A 7,449-nucleotide genomic window follows, 5' to 3' on the forward strand; every position below is an offset into this window, starting at 1 on the left:
CGCTCGGTCTGCGATTGTTGAAGTAAAGCAACTTTCGCAGGGGCCGGTCATAGGATGGGTGACCACAAAAAAAAAAGTTTTCATCTCGAGCTCCTCCGTGCTTCGGAAGGCACGTTAAGCCGTTGGTCCCGGCTGCATTAGCAGTCGTTAATAACCACCAATCCGCACTGGGCCCGCGTGGAGGTTTAAGGCCCGATCTCCCTATCCATCCATAGGGAAAGCCCGTGCCCCAGCAGTGGGGACGTTAATGGGCTGATGATGATGAAGGAACTTTCAAAGCTTTCACCAAAAAAAAATACAGATGGCGTTGTACAGCTTTAACGTGATAATTACCTATTTTCTCATTACTCGGGTACATAATTATTCCAAAATACAATAAAGGCTAAAGCGTATATAAAAATAATTGTTGCACACGGCAATGTTGGAAATTGCCAAGATAAAAACAAAAATAGAGTTTTTTTTAATTCGAATAAAACCAAAGATATTAACTCCACAGCTTTGGTGCCATAGTAATAAATGCTCAGACGGATTAGATCTAACGAAATATCATCATCATCCGCCGTATGACGCCCACTGCTGGGCATAGGCCTCCCCCAAGGATCTCCACGACGATCGGTCCTGCGCTGCCCGCATCCAGCGGCTTCCCGCGACCTCCACCAGATCGTCGGTCCACCTTGTAGCGGGCCTACCCACTGAGCGTCGTCCGACACGTCCAAAATACCTCAATGTCTCAAGACGAAAGTCTTTGACCAGTGCGTGTTGCCAGTGATGACCTACGGCAGTGAGACGTGGCCGCTTACTATGGGTCTCGTGAGGAGGCTCGGTGTCGCTCAGCGGGCAATGGAGAGAGCTAACGAAATATAGTAAAATTATTTTTTGGCCGGCACTTTGACTTCTGGGCCGAAGTCTGATCTCCTTTAAGATTATTTTCTAGATATTTACGACATGCCTTGCATGATAAGCAGCGTGAAATATTATAAGTTTATCGTTTCATCCCACAATTAATCAAAGTTAATATCACTCCCTTACTAAAAAGACAATAGGCACATGTGGAACGCAATAAATGATATGATTATGATTATGAGAATATATCTGAGTTTTTTACTCATAAATTAAACAAATCACATCTACTTATGTAGCTTTTTGAGAGTTTAAAAAAGTAATGCCATTTTGCTTTCGTTCTTTATCGAATTGCAACAGATATATAACTGGCAGTGTGACTACTTGACCTATCGAACTCTTAATATGTTTGAAAATATGACGCACTAAAGTCGAAGATATAGGCAGGACACTTGGCAAGACGGGCAGACAACATATGGACTAAGGCTGTTACTGAGTGGTGGTCAAGGGATGGTATGCGATATCGAGGCAGACCACCAGCCGTGTCGAATGACATTGTGAGGTACGCCGGAAAGCAATGGCTGAGACTTGCACAGGACCGGAAAGGATGGCGTGTCAAAGGAGGCCTATAATATCCAGCAGTGGGTGGATATAGGCTGAGTAGATAGCAACGTACGTGTACTGAGGCAAGTAATAAAAATAAATCGTCGCCTTATAGTAAAAACTACGGAAATACCATTATAAAATCATATTCAGCTTTGATTTTTTCAACAAAGCCTCGATTTCTTTCAGTTATTTCGTTCGAGCCAAAAATTGAGTTCACATTTTTCTTTTCAAATAGGTATACATAAACATAAATAGCCTATATACGTCCCACTGTTGGGCACAGGCCTCCCCTCAATCAGGCGGAGGGGGTATGGAGCATACTCCACCACGCTGCATCAAATAGGTATACTGGATTGAAACTAGCATATCTATTGCGAGATTTTGTTGCATGTTACTTATTATTGTCAACCGCAAATCCATTACCAAAACACCAAACCCTATAATAACCCTATTTTAACATATGCTAAAACAATTTATACAAAAAATGTACCCGTATAATACCCTAAATAGTCACCTATATTATAATTACAAATGCTAAAATGATATGGTATTGCAGCATAGGTCAGAAAATGAAATTAAACGAATTTTATTTTAATTTAATTACTAATTTGTAGATGCTATTTACACTGTTCATCATATTTATATATGTCTTAATTTCAGTAATTTTCTTAGTTGTTACTGATTTATTTATATGATGTAGTAGTACGTAATAAATAAATAAGCGAATAATCGCTACCCACCTAACTTATTGTGAACGGGCCACAAAAATCCAAGAACGGCCTACGTACGTCACAAAAACACATGTCATAAAAGGACCTGCCAAACTGGTGTTACGATCTATACTGTTTCGTACTATTCACTGCGCGTGCTGACAAAATCTGAATGGCTCTTTATGCGTGAGAACTATGCAATCAACATTAAGCACTTTTACTAGTCAAATACTTCATAATATCGATTGGTTTCTTTTGAGTATCTTCAATCCGCTTTCGCGTGGGAAGACGTAACTGTTTGTCCATCTTAGAACTTCGTATAAAAATTGTCTTCTGCTATCGAGGTGGATTACCAACCTCATCAACCCCGGTGTCAGGGTTATTATTGAGTCGCCAATTCCCCTGATATGATCATGTAACGACTACGTACTTACATCAGTAAGTAGTGTCCGGGACCAACGGCTTAAGATGCCTTCCGAACGGATCATTTTACTTTCGGACAACTAGCAATGTCCTTACAAAACCAGGGCTCTCAAAGTGATTTTTGTAATATGTCAATGCAAAGATATTCGAACCCGGGACCTGCGGATCGCCAGCCCGACACTCAGCCACTGAACCACAGAGGCCACAGAGGTGGAGAGTAAGAGTGAAGTAGTAGGAACTACCTACTCTTAAATGTCGTGTTTGTATTTCAAATAGTCAATTATACATAAATGTTTTTTTGGAAAGTATCGGTAAGTCACAAAGCCTCAATTACACGTACAAAAAACAATTAAACATAATTGTTATGAGGTTTACTGCGTTACATGTGTTTTATGCATTAAGAAGTAAGAGCTTTATAACTGTGTAAGAGTGAGGGCACAGTGCATACGATGAAGCGATAGCGGTAATCGATCGATTGTCCTACTTCGGGCCGCTTGTCTCAGATAACGCTTTTAACTGAAGTCGCATACACTTGACTTGACATGCCCGAGTATGTCATATTTAAAAAAAAGAAATATCGGATGAGATCCCTCAATGTTCCATTTTTAAAATATTTTGTTCCAATTGTGTCTTTATCACGTCAGCTTTAGAACAACTCCATGATTATGAATGCGACAGTTTCTCAATCAAATCGCAGTGAAGAAGCGTGATGGAGTATCAAATGCTCCGTCTCATCAATTTAAAAGAACCATAAACAAGAAACAAGAATCATTTATTGAGAAGCTGTGTAAAAAAAAAAAACTTAATAAGCGAAAATGCCACAGTGCCAATATGAAACATAACATATATTATAAAAAATACATTAACTGACAGACGAAAGAAAAAAAAATAAAACATATAATAATTACTGTAAAAAAAATGTCGGGGAAGTAAATTATATTTCATTTTATTAACGGCAGCGGCAAATTCTAAGAATTTTTGTTTATTTTATTTACTTAGGTACGTATGTTTACCCTCCGCTTTCCGCTGTCTCTCATCCCAATGTCCATACTACAAAAAGTGCTGAAGGTATATTTCTAATTACCAAAAACATCAATGGGAAGTAAATTGTATTTTTAATGCCCAGCACAGAGAAAGCATGTAACGACATTAAATTGATACTTACAAACTTTTACTTAGGAAAATGGAGCATTTTAAAAATTTATGAATTCTAAAAAAAAATATTTAGTCTTGCATTATGCGTCTATTTGCATGCTGTACGCGATTAATGTATATTTTTACTTTCTGGTTCTAGTTGAGGAGTTAAGACTCGAAATGTTCACGAAAGTTATGCTACATTTTGGTTTTTTATTTCGCTGAATTCATTTTAGATTTGCCTCGTTATATACTACTAGGTTGAATATAATTTCTTCTATCCGACCCTATCAAACCTACTGTCAGGGTCAAAGGACCCTGACATGGCTCATGTAACGACTACATACTTTTTTTTTATCATTGTTACAATTACTGAGGTAAATGGTAACAGGGACCGACGTCTTAACGTGAACTCTGAAGCATCTTGTTTTGTGAGGTTTGGGATTCGAACCTGGAACCTCCGGGTCATGAACCCAAAGCTCTACCACTGAACCACAGAGGCTGTTACGGCTTAACCTCTTCGGCAAAAAATTACAAACACAATAATTGAACAGCCTCCGTGGTCTAGTGGTTAGAGCGTTAGGCTCACGATCTGGAGTTCCGGGTGCTATTCCCGATGGAGACATTGTTGAAATCACTTTGTGAGACTGGAATTGTTTGGTAAGGACTTTACAGGCTTGAATCACCTAATTGTCTGAAAAAATAAGTGGATTCCGTGCTTCGGAGGGCACGTTAAGCCGTAGGTCCCGGCTATTAGCCGTAAAAATACCTCCACCAACCCGCAGCGGAGCAGCGTGGTGGAGTATGCTCCATACCCCCTCCAGTTGATTGAGGGGAAGCCTGTGCCCAGTAGTGGGACATATTTAGGCTATTTATGTATGTTTATGTAATAGTTGAACAATACTATAATATTATTATATAAGTAATAATACGACTTTAAAGCAAAGTTTAATCTTTCCTGACCACCTCTGTAGAGCCGTAGCGCGAAGACGCATTAGAATACGACATTTATGCCTAGCATTTACAGATGTAGTCATTAGTAACTACTTAGTGATGATTGCGGGAAGTCACTTCATTGACCTACAGTTGACCTCAGAATGGTCTTGGTATCCAGAACAGTGGCATTATACAAACATAGCATGTGCATTCGCAGCACAGAAATCCCATACCAAATTGGGACGTCGATACGGCTCACCAACTATCACGTTGATCTAACATACATACACATACATACATAAACTCACGCCTATTACCCACCGGGGTAAGCAGAGACTATAGAATTCCATTTGCTTCGATCCTGACACACTTCTCTTGCTTCCTCCACATTCAGCAATCGCTTCATACACGTACGCCGGTTCACAGTAGATCGTATTAAACCTTTTCTAAGGACATCTCCAATTTGGTCAATGTAAGTCCTTCTCGGTCTTCCTCTGCCAGCCCTACCATCAACTTTTGCTTTATATACCGCTTTTGCAATTCTATTATCATTCATCCGCTCGCTTGTTGATTTAACAGAAAGCTAAAAAAAGCTAGAAAAAGAAGTAGTGGAATTCTCTGCCGTCTTCTGTATTTCGGAATGCATATAACCCGGGTGCTTTCAAGGCTAGAGTGAACAGGCACTTTCTGGGCGAGCTCCCTCCATCTTAGGCCTCGTCAATGCCTTCGAGCAAGTCTGGAGCCAAGAGCAAACCCATCAAAGGTAAAAAAACTCAGTGATATGTAGGTACTTAGGTCATGTCTGTGTCAATTTGTGACCTAATCTTGCTCCAAATCAAGATTTGAATCTGCAATCTTTTGAGTTGAAGACGAATGTTCATACATCCACGGTTCAATGTTCACTTTTCACTTTCTTTATACTCATAAAATAACAATAAAAAACAGAAAGTCAAAAATTATCAAAAAAAAAACAATTATTTTAAAGACGTAGTTCAAAAACTCGTTTCGCTACTCCGTTCCAGGCATCAATTCATTAACGGCTTTGACAAGTAAAAATTGATAGGTTGTAATTGTTTGGGACTGTTGGTTTGTATTGTGATTCTGATTACGCACACAAAATTATCGCGGAAGCACATACTGGACACTTCATAAAAAACTTTGTTCTTACCGTACCGTGAGTGACCGAGACAGGCAGTCCAAGCGCGCTTCCTCTTACTCCGTTTTTTCGATTCTGCTCCGCACCACCCGAATCCCCTGGTAGTTGCGGCTTCCGAGTATATTCCGCTTAGGGACGGTACTGAAAAGTATCGGCGTCCGAAGGACGTAATCTACGATCCCGACGACCCGATTACTCTAGCCATAGAGGCAGCCAATCAGCTCGCGACACCAAACACTTCAGGACCCCGATACCGACCCCGCCGGCGTGGTCAACGATTTCCCTCATTCAGCGCTTATCGCTATCTACCCACTAGGGTCGATTAATTATTTCAAATATTTTTCCTGTCAGACAACGCCCTGAGCCGAGGTTCGCGCCCAACTGGGCACCCTCAGGCCTGTTGTCTTAAACGTTGTACCGGGTGGCTTCAGCGCTCCCCATTTGTCTGGCCAAGTAGTTAATACCATCTGCGGCAAATCTACAATAAGTCACGTCAAAAAAAAAAACCAAAAAAAACGGCCATTTAGACTAAAGTCAAAGCTAAAGGGGGCGAGGTAAATCTAGCTCGGATACGTCATACCAGCAATCTCGTTTAACACAGACACCACACATTGACGTTAACGTACTCGCGCGCGTGTGTGGGACGTCTGACGCCATACGATTCGGGGGGTGTCAGAAGCGATTACAAGCGCTAGACACACTCAATTTGTCAGGCCAGCTTTATTGTGTGCCCTGTGACCGGATCTCAAGTCAAGTCGAAGTTCGGTTTCGCCAGGCACATCAGAGCCCACCACAACAACGACCCGGGATAGATTTAGACAGGACGACATAATGATGATGATGTTCGAGGGGATAAGGTAAATTAAATAGACAAGACGCTGGTGGGGAGCGGAAAGTTGCCTTTCTATACGTAGTGTTATTCCTTATTCTATGATAACACTACGCACAATTACGCGCTTGGAGTGAGCTTGGTTTACATTACCCCTTTAGGGGCCTCTTTAGACTATTTAAGCAGTTTAGGGACAAGGCAACGCGTACGGGGTTAGGCTGTACGGTCACGAACATCAATATGCATACACTTTGGTACCACATCACATGATGTTTTTTGACAAATTTGCACTGTAAGTCTCACTAAATGTCAAATATGTTAGTGCGACAGAGTCCTAAAGTGGGTATATTATAATTATTGCTCATGACTGTACACGGTAAGAATTAGGTTTTTATTAATTTGACAGTTTATTGTACACAGAATACAATATAAAAACAATTAGACTAACACAAGTTAGACAAACTGTTCAGATTATTTCTAGTAGAAATCTCTTTTTGTATCGATTTTTGTATGGATAGTCCGGACTGTGTGGGAAGTCATTCGTGTAACCGCAAAAGAGTTACCTAGGAAGTATTTTGCTTTTCAGATAAAACTTATTATGTAAAATTGGTAACATACGTAAGTTCCGGATATTTTATTTTTTTGTGGTTACCAGCGTCTATAAAATTGGGTCGTGTACTTCAAGATAAGACTGTGACGGCATCGAAAAACGTACCTAATAAAATGTCACACTTATTTTTACACTTTTCTTCATTAAAATTCAAAAAATTCTGTCTTTATATTAGCAATCATAATTTCATAAGTTATCTTTGACC

This window comes from Pectinophora gossypiella, chromosome 22 (genome assembly GCF_024362695.1).
Source record: "Pectinophora gossypiella chromosome 22, ilPecGoss1.1, whole genome shotgun sequence".
Classification (NCBI taxonomy): domain Eukaryota; kingdom Metazoa; phylum Arthropoda; class Insecta; order Lepidoptera; family Gelechiidae; genus Pectinophora; species Pectinophora gossypiella.